General features: G+C 39.4%; 1 protein-coding gene across 2 annotated transcripts in view; it reads left to right on the forward strand.

Annotated features, from left to right (window-relative positions):
* The first annotated feature begins 3,211 nt into the window (after nt 1–3,211).
* setbp1 (SET binding protein 1) overlaps nt 3,212–13,041 on the forward strand; it is a 50,196-nt gene continuing 40,366 nt past the window's right edge. The window contains exon 1 of one of the 2 annotated variants that reach the window (XM_042101233.1): nt 3,212–3,297. The gene's annotated coding sequence lies outside the window, so the exon portion shown is untranslated. Of the gene's footprint in view, nt 3,298–8,461; nt 9,069–13,041 lie in introns of those variants that run through there. The other variant, XM_042101232.1, reaches the window with a different exon arrangement.

The raw sequence follows: 13,041 nt of genomic DNA on the forward strand, positions 1-13,041 counted from the left end.
ATGTTTGAACAACACCACCATCTAGTGGTGCTAGACTTGGAGAGGGGTTTTATCGAGTTAGAGACTGTTACACTGAAATGACCTTGAGTGGAGAGAGTTTTTTCCAACTCGTCAGTGGGTAAGCTGCTTGATTTGATGCAGATAAATTAACGGTGCCCCACTGCTCATCAAACAGCGCTGTCAATATTCTCAGACCTAATTAATGAATGTATATCTTATGTTTCATCATTATAAATATAGACCAGGCCTCTATTAAGAATTTATAAAGCACATCATTTGATTCAATGTAAAACCTATAGCCTATGAATATAATCCAATACAATATGACATGTGTCTAGTAATGTAATGGATACAGTAGGCTAAGGTACTTCAGAAGTGCAACAGTTTAAGTGGGCTACACTCCCATTTGAAGTAGTATGGGATTAGGTGCTTTAGTTTTTTTATGGATCTCCTTTTCACTGTCTGAAATTGACCCACACAGAGGCACAGAGGCCCCTCTTGCTCACTCATACCGATATCTGTGAAGTTCCTACAGTATGAGGCTGGAAATAGTCTGCCTTTTCAGTTCACACTGTAACATCTAAACATGTTACAAGGAATTGGTGTATTCTGACATTTACAAAATGATTTAGCCTATTCATTTCCCTAAATAGGAAAATACACTTTTATAAGTCATAGGCCTACTTTAATAAGTAGACCACAAGACAAAAACTTGGTGGCACAAGTTAGTCACTTCTGTTCATTAGCCAAAGAATGTGCCATAACGTTTTCTAATTAACTTAAAGGAAAATTCTGGTTTTTAGCACTTAGTCCCTTTTCTGGTTTGTTTTGGATGAACTAGAGTGGTGAACACTGACATTTTGACGATTGGTCCTGTCTCGACTTTTCTGACTCATTTTCTGACGCCTTTGACTGCTCAGAGTGGCTGCCAACAGGCATACTGTAGGCTACTCAAACATGTCCTAAAACAACCACTAAACGTTCGTTGTCAAAACTGTGCAACTCACCGAGTGGTTAGTGGTGTTCGTTGATTATTAAAAGCAAATATATCGGCGCAATGTATATTTCCAGCCGTCTTATAGGCCTATTGTGGAACTATTTATTCAGACACCTCACAACCGCATATAAACTTCCGCTCAATATTTAAACCTGAAGCATAGACGGTGGCGCAGTAGGCTAATATCAACGTGCAATGAGTCTTCCAGAAATCAATGGGATTTTACAAAATGCCAAATAAAACACGACAGAAACTGTATTTCGCTACGCTACTTGTTTTGGAACATCAACGAACACCACTAACCACTAGTGATGGGCGAACAAAGCCTTGTGAAGCTTTTGAAGCTTCTTCCTGATTGTATCGCAAAATGATCCGAAACATCAAAGCATCGAAGACAATACAGTGACATCTGGTGGTCAGCAGAAATGACAGCGGCTATGAATTCGACACACCCGCGCACGAAGCTTATAACATGAACATGAGGGACAGAATGCACACATCATGCATAGCCTATGGCATGAGATGACTGAAAAGTAAATGAATTAATTAGAACTAGGGTATAATGTTTTAATATAGCCTAGTGTGTTCAGCATTTGAATTTAGGTGTGTTCAGTTGGTTTTAACAAACTGCAGCAAGAAATGCAGCTGTCTGCTATGTGGCAATAAACTGCCATACCCTACTTATAACCAAGAGGCATTATTTGGGTAATGTGTTTAAGAACTACACAGGCCATTGTTAGAAAAAAAAATAGTTTGTGAACATCGTTTCTTGCCGTAGGCCTACGATAGAATAGAGGTAACGATGGGGACGATAAATCTGGCGACGTGGGTTCAATCTCCGTGAGTCACTTTACGAGGAATCTTTATTAGGCTTATGCAATAACAAATATTTGAAATTTGACTTCAAAACTTTGAAAAGTTCTTTAGCAACAATGATTGCGGAGTAGGCTAACTAAGACAAGTCGCTACCTTAGAATAATAAGGTTCTATCTGACATTTTTGTCAAAATGGAGTTATTTACATATTTTTATTCTTTGAAAGTTTCTTAAGTTCAGATGAGGTGTTTCTTAAAGTTGTGTACATATTTGGACTTTATATCAAAAAGAACTTGTTCCATTATCCATGTAACTCTATGGATTTCTAAAACTTTGAAGCTCAATATCTCAGAACTACTCAAAACGCAGATAGAACCTTATTATTCTAAGGTAGCGATGTAACACAGGTTTTGTTAAATTAGAGCAGTAGGCTACAGAGAATACAGCAGTGTTACTCCTGTATCAGGGCAGCAGCAAACTTTCGAATCCAGCAAAACCCTTCGGTGACGTTTGAAGCTTCAGACGTCACCAATCACATGCTTATGCTAATTTGATACAAGCTCCAACACACTGTGTCTAAACAATTTGCTTCACAGGAGTGATACAAGCTTCGGTGCCTCAGTGTCGAATGTCCCATCACTACTAACTACTCGGTGAGTTCCACAGTTTTGAAAACGAACGTTAAGGGTTGTTTTTGGACATGTTTGAGTAGCCTATACAGTATGCCTGTTGGCAACCACTCTGAGTAGTCAAAGGTGATTCAAAACGAGTCAGAAAGGTCGAGACAGGACCAATCGTCAAAATGTCAGTGTCCACCACTCTAGTTCATCCAAAACAAACCAGAAAAAGGACTCAAAGTGCTAAATACCGGAATTTTCCTTTAAGCAACCAATTTCACCTTCATCCTATACTATGTACATGTCAATCACTTCTTAACAGAGTTTGAGTTCTGTAACTCATGTTATGTAGTTAGATAATGCTTAAGAAGAAGAAGTTATATAACCCTTTGCTTTTTGTTTATCTCATGTAAACATCTTTCCATCTTGACAGAGGTGAAAACATATTAAGGTGATAGGAGTTGTATTCCTTCCCCCAAACCGGATCAAGCACACGCACACTGTTATTTTGCATGCTGTATTTTGCTAAAACAAACTAGCATTTGCATGCCTGCCCTCGTCAATAATCCTTAACCATTGCCCTACTTTATCATCTACTGGCAGGCCTAAGGCCTATCCTGAGGAGCATGCACAGGAAAGGTCATTATTTTGACCTGAAATATTTTCAATTTCAAGTTGTCAGTGGCTTGGCAGTATGGCTTTTTGCGTCATGCACTGGATCTATCTGTTTGAATCCTTTCCTTTCCTGTTTTGCAGAGCCTTTGAACTGTCATCTAACCGCCTGTTGGACCCAAGGGCCAACTGCCTATTTATCCAACCACAGGCTCCAACAAACCTTTGGAGATGTTTTCCATCAAACATGGTTTGTGTGAGTGACACAGAGTGTCTTTGTTCAATTTCATTTCTGACCATCTGTGAATGTCAAATTCCCCATGGATGAAAACATTCAAAACAACAAAACGTGCCACTTCAAACCAAAACTTAAAGAAGTGTGAGTGTTGATCAGATTCACATCCCTGAAATTAAAGTTATTGTTGAATAACTGACCACTTAGTCAGATTGCACAATACAATCTGAGATATAAATCTAGGTAAAGTAAACTTTTACATAATATTGTAAAATTAGTAACCAACACTCAAGTCTGACACTGGTGCATTTTTACTTATTAATAATAATCTCCCCTTGAAACCTCCTGAACTCACTAAAAGCTCAAGGTTTTTGCAAGATCAAGGCTTCATATCAACTGTGTCATGTAATGTTGTCAGAAACTAGGGCAAAACCCCAAACCATATTTCCCTCCGCGCCTTTCTATGCCTTTACTTGTTTACTGTACACTTTGTAACACCATCAAATGTTTCCCACTTCAACAGGAAGTGGTTGGCTCAGTTTCTTTTCTTATAAAACGCCCACTTCCTGTGACTTTGATAAACACATTTGTGGTTTTGCTCACTAACCCCATCAGAAATATTTTCTTAACTGTTGCTGAACCTGCACTGTGCTGTCCAAACACAAATCAAGAAGTAACAATTCAGTAACAATTCAGCCAAAACAGTGCCCCTTACACACCATTATGTCCATAAGCAAGTAAGCATGTGAACTATTACAGTAACACATGTGCACACTTAACTACAGTTTCTCATCCCTTTGTAAAATTTAAAAGACAGAAATATGACCCATTGTTTATTCAAACTTAGTCACAGAGGTTTATCTATGGGAAAATGGGAACCTATGTTTCATTATGACCTATGTTTTGTTATTATATTATTAGACATACCGTACATTGCTGTGTACAGAAATTCATCCTGCTTGAAGTCAGCCGCATCTTTAGTTTCTGTGTTTAAAATGAATGTACCTGTGCCCTCTCCTTCAAAGTGTTTAGCCATAGAAAAGAGAATAAATAAAAGTGTACAGAAGAAATCCCCTGGGCCTTTATGCGACCATCAAACAGGAAAGCACAGCTGAGAAAGGGGAAACACTCAAAGTGAACTATACGCCCATCAGTCATGTCTCTGGCATAATCATTTTGATATTTTAAACTTTGTTTTCCAGTAATACCAGTGTAGGCAAAAAGTATCCATCACAATTTATGGGGAGAAAGAGACACTGACATCCTGCTGAAATTAGCCCATGAATCTGTTGGTGTGAGGAACATTCCATCATGAACCATGAGGATTTACTGTCACCAGGCTAAAACCTTCTGATGAAATAAAGTATTCCTATTTTGATTAGATTAGACAAAGGTCATAATTTTGTAAAGAGTATGCACTTTTTTAAGTTGGCTATACTTCTTCAGGAGCAGTGAGCTTCTTAAGGGTGGTATCTTATTGTGGTTCACATTGGCAATCATTTCTGCATGTGTGGTATTTTGAATTTAGCCAAATGGGTAGGCAAGACGGCAACATATTTATCACAGAGAGCCAGAACTTCAGATGAGTATACGTTTTGAGCTCAACAACACACTGACAGATAAAAAAGAATTAGGTGTCATTAGCTGAACAGTATTGTACTGAACTTCTTTTGAAAAATGTGCAGTTTTGCAAATGTAGCTATTCTCTCCTCGTATCCGCACATGCACGGGTAACTGTGTTCCACTTCATGGGTACTACTCACTGACCATACTGTATGTTACATTTTTCACTCTCCTGGAACACTGGATGATTCATCTCTCAACCCGGTTTTGACAGTGAGGAGGTGCAGCTGATGATGAGTGATGAGTAAGACTGTGAATACAGAAATATAAAAAAAAATGACACGTCAATCTGCCAATGTACACAGCCTAGAAAGGTAAGAGAATTATTCAAGATCCTTCTTCCCACGTTGTGGGCTAGACGCAGAAGAGATCAACCAGATCTTCAACACAATGAGCTATTCTAGTTACTTTAATGAAACTAAGTGGGATGCATTTGCATATCAGTGATCAACACAACCATTAGGATTGGATTTAGTATTTGCCTAAGTTTTAGATTAAAAAAAAGATATGTTGCAACAGAGCTTTCATTCATTAACATGCACCAGCAAATACAAAAGGAGGGAGCAGACAACTAAACGCCATGCACTTAAAGTCTCAAATCTGGGTTATGCTCCTTGCTCAGGGGCTTTTTTTTCTGAAGGCCCCGGGGGCTATCATTTATCTCATCAAAAAGAACCAAGATCCAAAAAAAGGGCTTTAGTTAAAGAGAGCTTTCATTATAATCCCTGGTTATTTCGCTTCGGTACTTCCTTTTCCATTTACTTGCATCATTAGTAATAAGCCTAATACTTGTTGTCTTGTTTTGTTCATTCCTGCCAGATGTTGTGGAGAGGACATCAGACATTACATTGTGGCCTTGATATAACTAGGATGGTACAAAACTTTAAACAAAGTAATTTGTAAGTAATGTGGGGGGCAGCCATGGCCTACTGGTTAGCGCTTCGGACTTGTAACCGGTGGGTTGCCGGTTTGAACCCCGACCAGTAGGCACAGCTGAAGTGCCCTTGAGTAAGGCACCTAACCCCTCACTGCTCCCCGAGCGCCGCTGTTGTTGCAGGCAGCTCACTGCGCCGGGATTAGTGTGTGCTTCACCTCACTGTGTGCTGAGTGTGTTTCACTAATTCACGGATTGGGATAAATGCAGAGACCAAATTTCCCTCACAGGATCAAAAGAGTAAATATACTTATACTTATTTCATATATAAGTAATATATGAAATAAGTAAATATACTTATACTTATTTCAGTGCTACAAGAACACATACAAAATGTAATTGTGAATGAAACAATTATTGCAATGACAACTTCTTTCATATTGCTTTTTCATGGTTTGGATTGGCAGAAATGTTCTATGTCAAATGCTTTGTTAAAATACTTCAGATCAGGATACTTATTTAGTGTGAATTATTTTAACTCCATCAACAAAATATCCATAGCACAAGGCACAAGTTTTACACTTTGAGTCGATCATCACGTAGTTGCACTGTTATTACAATTACAATTCAATCTAAAGTTATAAAAGTGTTATACACAGCTTGACCAGACAGATGTCATTGAGGCCAATTTGAGAACAGTTGTCAAGAAGTGCATAATCTCAAGTTCACACCTGTCAGTATGACTTTGGTTTACAACTCAGTTCTTAGCATGCAAAGATGCCTATTGCCTATTGTTGAGATCAACACATATTGAACACACTACAGTATATAGGTCCAATGTATCCAATAAGGCCGACAGATTTTGGCTTAATTTCACCAGAACGTAAGTGCGTAATGCCATATGTTTTACTATAACTATCCTTTCAAGCTCTCTATTAGACCCTTTCATCAATAAAAACAAAAACAATGCTTGAACGTTCTATTTGGGCCCCAATCTACTTCCTCTACATTAAGATAACATATGGAATGTTAAAAAGGAAGTCTTGTGGGGCAAACTATGATGCTGATAATGGAACTCTCTTGAAAGGGTCCATAGCCACGGAGGCAGAAATGTCTTCCCGTATGGCAGATAACCAACTTGTTCTTTTATGAAGATGAACTTTTGAACCATCCGTTTTGAATGAGTCTAAACACTATGCTCTCACGTCAGTGATATCCAAGCCATCCCTCAGTTTGGCAAATGCCTTCTTTGTCCCGGCTATCCAACAACAAAGACTGTAAAGCGCAGCAACATGGCTGATCCTCTAACAAAGGTTAGTCTATCGGCCTTGAAGGCACAATGAGTTGCCAACTCGATCCAGTACACATCACTGAGATAAGATGTGATGATCAAGATTGCAGCATGGACCAGAGCTGGCCCAAGTCTGTCATGTCTCTATAGATACCACTCTCTCTCTGGTCAGCAGCAGTGAACATTCTCAGTCCTGAAAAACCTGCTTGTGTGTCTGAGATATGTTATCGCACAGTTCTTGGCAACCTCTCCTAATGCTGGTCAAGTGGCACCTCGCCAACAGTGTGAACAATGAGCTAAGCTTTCATAAAATGTTATGTCCGTGCAGTGTTTTGAAAATATTGTCAAAGAAACATCTCTGGCATGAAAGCAGGTGAAAGGAACTGGTAACAGGCCCAATCTCAATGTTGTAGTTGTCACATCTAGAGCTAGGAATTTGTTGTCAGTTCCATGTGGCAAATACTTCATTGGCTCTGTGTTATGAGCCTTTTCAACAACTGAGAAAAAGAGTGAATCTCCTCCAGGGCCACAGACACAGACGTCCAGTATCAAGCAGAGTCAAACCGGACTCATTCATCCATTTTTTCAAAATAAAATGTGAAAGTAAATGTCAAAGTAAATATATAAGAGTAGGCCCTATAAGTGCAATGTTTGTCATGTTATCATGATTAACTTATTCCTATATGCCATAATGTCTAATCTGTATTGGTAACTGCTATGGTCTATTAGATGTGTCTTGATACATGCTCTAGTTCCACTGCTCTAGTTCCACTAGGGGGAGATAAACCATGCGAGCTCATACTGTTTAATTAAAATTCAATTCACGTATGGTAAACCTAACACACTGATGAAAATATCAACGCAAATGCAGAGGCATTGCCTATGAATAAATGAAATACCTTTATTTCTCCTCGCAAAGGCGTTAGGCCTACCCAAAAACACCAATGTAATGACCTGCCCAATTAAATGCCTATTCAGAATGACCAAGAATAGCCTATACTCTGAAACAACTACACTGTTATTGCTGCTGTAATATTACATTGTGGTGTATATATATATATATATATATATATATATATATATATATATATATATATATATAGGCCTAATTAAAAACTGTAGAGTCTAAGCCTATGAGTTGTATCAATTATATTTGGCCACAAGTAATCTCGGTCTCTATGATGTATTACAATAATTAATTGTCATGATGAAATAGCCTAATAGGGTACAGAAACACTCGTTATAAGTGGTCCTCTGTCCAAGGAGAATTTGAAGTTGTGTAGGCTTTGCATGGTGCGCCTCCACTGACAGGTAGAGGCGACATTGAGCACAGTGCCTGTGCTTGAAGCAGCGTCCAGTGCATGTTACTGTGAGATCATTATCAAAAACTGCTGCGGGACTGGCAAGAGAAGGAGTGTAAAGGACTTAAGAGAAAACATCCCGAACTCTGACTGACCAAAACGAGGAAAGAAGCTACTTAGAGAAATCACTTTTACAACATCTTTACGTCTATTGACGATTCGGAAGCGTCACGGTGGGACTTTGGATACTAAAGGATACTAACACCGTTTCTCTCCGGGTTTGTTTTCACTGCAGTGAAGCAGTTTCATCCACCCCCAAGTCTATGATTTGAGAGGGAAGCTATGCAGGTCCCTGACCAGCAACACGGCAGGGCTTTTTGCACCCTGGCTTGATAAATTGCATAGTTCATCAGTGAGTGATTGCGCATTTCGTTCAACGCAGTGGACCTTGGAACGTTTAATTTCCGCTAACTTGTCGATTTGATCATTTGACCGTTTCTAAATTTTGTCTATTTTGAGCACCCAGTTGACGCCATTTTACTGTTTTAACGCCGTTTTGAAGCCGCGTCCAGTTTGACAGATTGCATAAGGCTATGTCATTTTAAGTGGAAATGATATAATAGCTTCCTGACTGGATGGATTTAAAATGATACATTGAAACTACCAACCGAACGCCTTGCTTGAACACAACGATCGGACATGGGTAAGTTTTCTCCCCATATATATGCTCTTGGATTCAAGATTCACGAGCGGTAGGCTACTGTATTCTTGTAACAAGCGATTCATTGGGCAAATCGCCTAAGTGTATTGCATCTTTAGCGACATGAAATGTATTCATAATAAGATGTGACTGACCTGTGCCGTAATGGAAAAACTGTAGGCTACTCTACAAAAATCTGTTACAAACTGGAAACGGCTCATTAAATCAGTTTGATGTAGTCTAACAGGGTTTTGCAAAGCAAAGTGAAAAATCAGTGCATCTGCTATGCCCATGATCTTCGGTGAATAGTTATGTTAAAAATTGCATGCAAAAGAAGGGCTCAATTTGCGAGTAGCTTAATTGCCCATGTGAAGAGGTAGCAGCATTTTTAGGCTAACGTGCATTTCTTCATAGTGTTTTTAGAGAGGTCTAATGCTTTGCTTTCTATTTAGGAGCTATTAGATTTTCTCATGTATTTTCAAATGTTTCCATAGAGTTTGGTCGACCAAATAAGGTTCCTACTCAGTTTCCCGCTATTTTAATTAACCAAGCATGCTGATATAGCCTAAGAGCATGATGTGTGCGCAGGCCGGTATTCACTTATGGCAAAATAATGTATTTAGTCTACTTGCAACCGAGACCAGCGAATATTGACTGGAGTTATTGGTTAGAATAAGTGATATCTTCACTTTGCATAAGCTATTCCATATAGTTCCCTGTTCCATGGTGCTGTCAAACAGTGTAGTTCTGATGTTTCTGCAGCCTATAGGTAGGCCTACATGCTGCTATTATCATTGCCCGTCAGGTAGCCTACATGACTTGTCATGTGGTAACCCTGAAAGGTCTTGTAGCATTGCTGGGGATGCTGATAAATGGCATGGGATGGTTTTAGTTGGTAAGTCTGATCCTCTGAGATATAACTTCTAACTGAATACTAAAGTTTACATTTGATGAGAACTTTGTCCTGTGTGTAGTCATCCAGAGAAGAAGTTGTGTCAGGAAGCTGGTACCATGCACATTGTGGCAGGCGTGCTGGAGAGGAAGCGTGTTTCTGAAGGTGTTATCTCAGTTGGGACCACCACAATGGCAGGTGACGTGACCTTCAAGGCACAAATGAAACACCCAGTTTCTTTTTGACACAAACCATTCCGCTCGTTCTCAGCCACTAACATATAAGCATCACAACTCAATAACTTACTGCAGAGAAGGGGTAGGCTGTGACTGTGAGAAGAAGAAAAAAAATCTGCCTTGCGTGGAGTCACTCAGTGTCAGTTTGAGTAGGCTACGCCACAAACAACTGTCTGGGGGCTCAGCGTGTCCTGCAACGACTGAGATGAACTGGTGAGGTTTTTGCAAATGCCTTTATGAATGACAGAGCTTGTAAATAGCTTGCAAGAATTGGCCATTTAGTGGTCAAGTTACCAGCTCCTCCCTCCATTTCACTCAGACTAATCGGATATGTCTATTATAGGGCATTTAAAAGCCAGCATCAGTGTTGCTCTTCTTGAAACTGCAACATCAGAATTATGTAAATTTCAGGTATAGCTCCCTTAGGACATATTTCTGTGTATATAAAGTAGCCACAAAAGTCAGTCAAAAGCTTAGTTGAGCAGTGGAGATCATACACAGAGATTAAACCAGAGGATGTTAACTCTTAAACCCCATTGTCATAGCCAAACCTAACATGGTAGTCCTCATGTTGGGATTGCAATACCCTCTGAACCGGAGGTTAAACCATAGACAATCTGTTCACAGTTGTATTTGTGACCCCTTCACACAATATGTCCATTGAAGTTAAATGGGCATGTGCCCATCCATCCAGACTTTAATATAAACTTTTTTCACTTTTTAAGTCTTTGAATATGACAAATTAATTGCTGCCCACTCCAATGGTGTCCACCCAAAGCTGGCACCCTTGCCTCCTCTCAAGTGCCAGTGCACCACTTGCCTTGTGTTGAAGAACTATCTATCACATCTCTACTACTTCAGAGGGTTTTCCTCCTAGCTCTACAGTAACATCCAAGTCACTCTCTGCCAAGTTCGTTTGTTTATGTGTTTTTTCGCTTGCTGCTTGCATTCATGCGAAAAGTCATATTGGAGCAACACAGTTTTTTATGTGAGTTTTCACATGGGTGTTGTGTGTTAATGAGCAGACCTTAAGAGGATTTGCTAATTGGCTATTTTTGAAATTGGCAGAACATGGGAGAAATGTCTTAAACATACACCTCATATAAAATAATTCATTGTCGGGCGCAGTACAAAAAGGAAGGAAAACTTGGAACTTTACATAGCAATTAGCACAAAAAAGTTGGCGATTTGTTTTCACAAAGAACTTCTCATTAGCACAGGCTTGGTCTTTGCTTTATTTCACAAACACAGCTCATTCCTCTCAGACTCTAAAAAGGGTTGGGCCCAATAGTTTTTGAGCGGTTGTCGACAATTGTTTTTTTTTTTTCTTGGACCTGGACATGGCTAGTTTCAGTGGACGTCAGCCAAACCATGACAGGAGACGAGGGAAAGCGAAGCGATATCCAAGGACAAATCTAATTGTTGGCAGCCATTTCTAGCTGGATATCTAAACAAGAACACCTTTTGGCAGTGTATGGTTGGAGGAAGGCAACCTCTTCCTTTCTTTCATTCTTTCCTTCTTTCTTTCAAGTTGTCTTTCTTTCATCCTGTCTTTGTGTCTGTCTTTTTCTTCTTCAAGTTCAGTATATTGGTTTTACATTACACCATAAGTGTAGGATGTTATTCGTAATTCTAGGAAAGCAAAAAAAGCACATCGAAAGCTTGATGTAATTCATTGGAGGTCAATAGGAAGACAATTGTTTTGGAGAATTAGTTAGCCACATCAGTAAGTACAGTTCAGTGGAAAACATGTTAATAAAACTGGATTATATTACTTTATTTGCAGTCTTATAAGTCCATGCAGTTAGAGCAAATGGCATCAGACAAATATCACAAAAGTGAGACTGACTCTGCTTTATTCCATTTCTTATTTTTTTTCTGGTTGTGTAGCCACTGTACCCAGCTTGAAATAGCATTTTTGGATATCATGGCTCCACAATTGTCCACATAGCTTCTGAGGTCAGGCTTGAGCAAATGTGGCCAAAGTGATGAATTGACTTGCTCGTGGAGGACTTCCAAGCATTTGTGTCTCTCCTACCAGAGAGCTGTCAAGCCTGCCACTCCAGAGGAGCCGATTACTGGTGCAAGGGGACAAAATCACTTCCCCCTCTACCCAGGGGGTGTGATGTGACTGCATCAAGCTCATTATTCTGGCCGTAGCCTTGTTGTCGAAAGTTCTCGTGTGAATGGTTTTGAATGCGCCTGTTGGCCTTTATCCGACAAGCATTACTGTGCTTTCAGTGTGGGCGTTTTTTTCTCTCTCTTCTGAAGAGATGAATTATATGTAACGAGACAACCACAAATTATACTATGCTGGGCATTGGAAAACAGATTTCCATTGAGCCCTTTTCTCTGTTGCCTTCTATAAACAGAATATTAACTTACATGATAGTGTTGTCATGGTATGCTCATTTTTGTGGCATAGCCTACAAATAAGTTATAATGAGCTACATGAACTGAATAGGATTTCAAAAATGTTAACATATAACGTGTTATAATCAATTATAGTGAATGAATACACTATATAATGTACTTAAACTCACAAAAATACATACATTATGCAACTACATATGCATATACATAGTCAACATTACTGTGTTATGGAATGTTACTATGTAATGCAGTGCTGTATTACACATTATACCCTACATTAAGTTACACATAAATCCATGGCAGTATGTTATATTGTGCCAGACTGTGCTGTGATATGCTGGGTGGTGTTGCTCTCCTAAATCTCTCGGTGTCTGCTGGCAGCCGGTGAATGTGTGACTGTTTGGCTGAGCTATTTGTGAGTCGACCTGAGGCCTCTCGCTTCATGGCCTTAAAAGGGCTCCATGACAGCACAAAA

The sequence above is a fragment of the Alosa sapidissima genome, chromosome 8, assembly GCF_018492685.1.
Source record: "Alosa sapidissima isolate fAloSap1 chromosome 8, fAloSap1.pri, whole genome shotgun sequence".
Lineage (NCBI taxonomy): Eukaryota > Metazoa > Chordata > Actinopteri > Clupeiformes > Clupeidae > Alosa > Alosa sapidissima.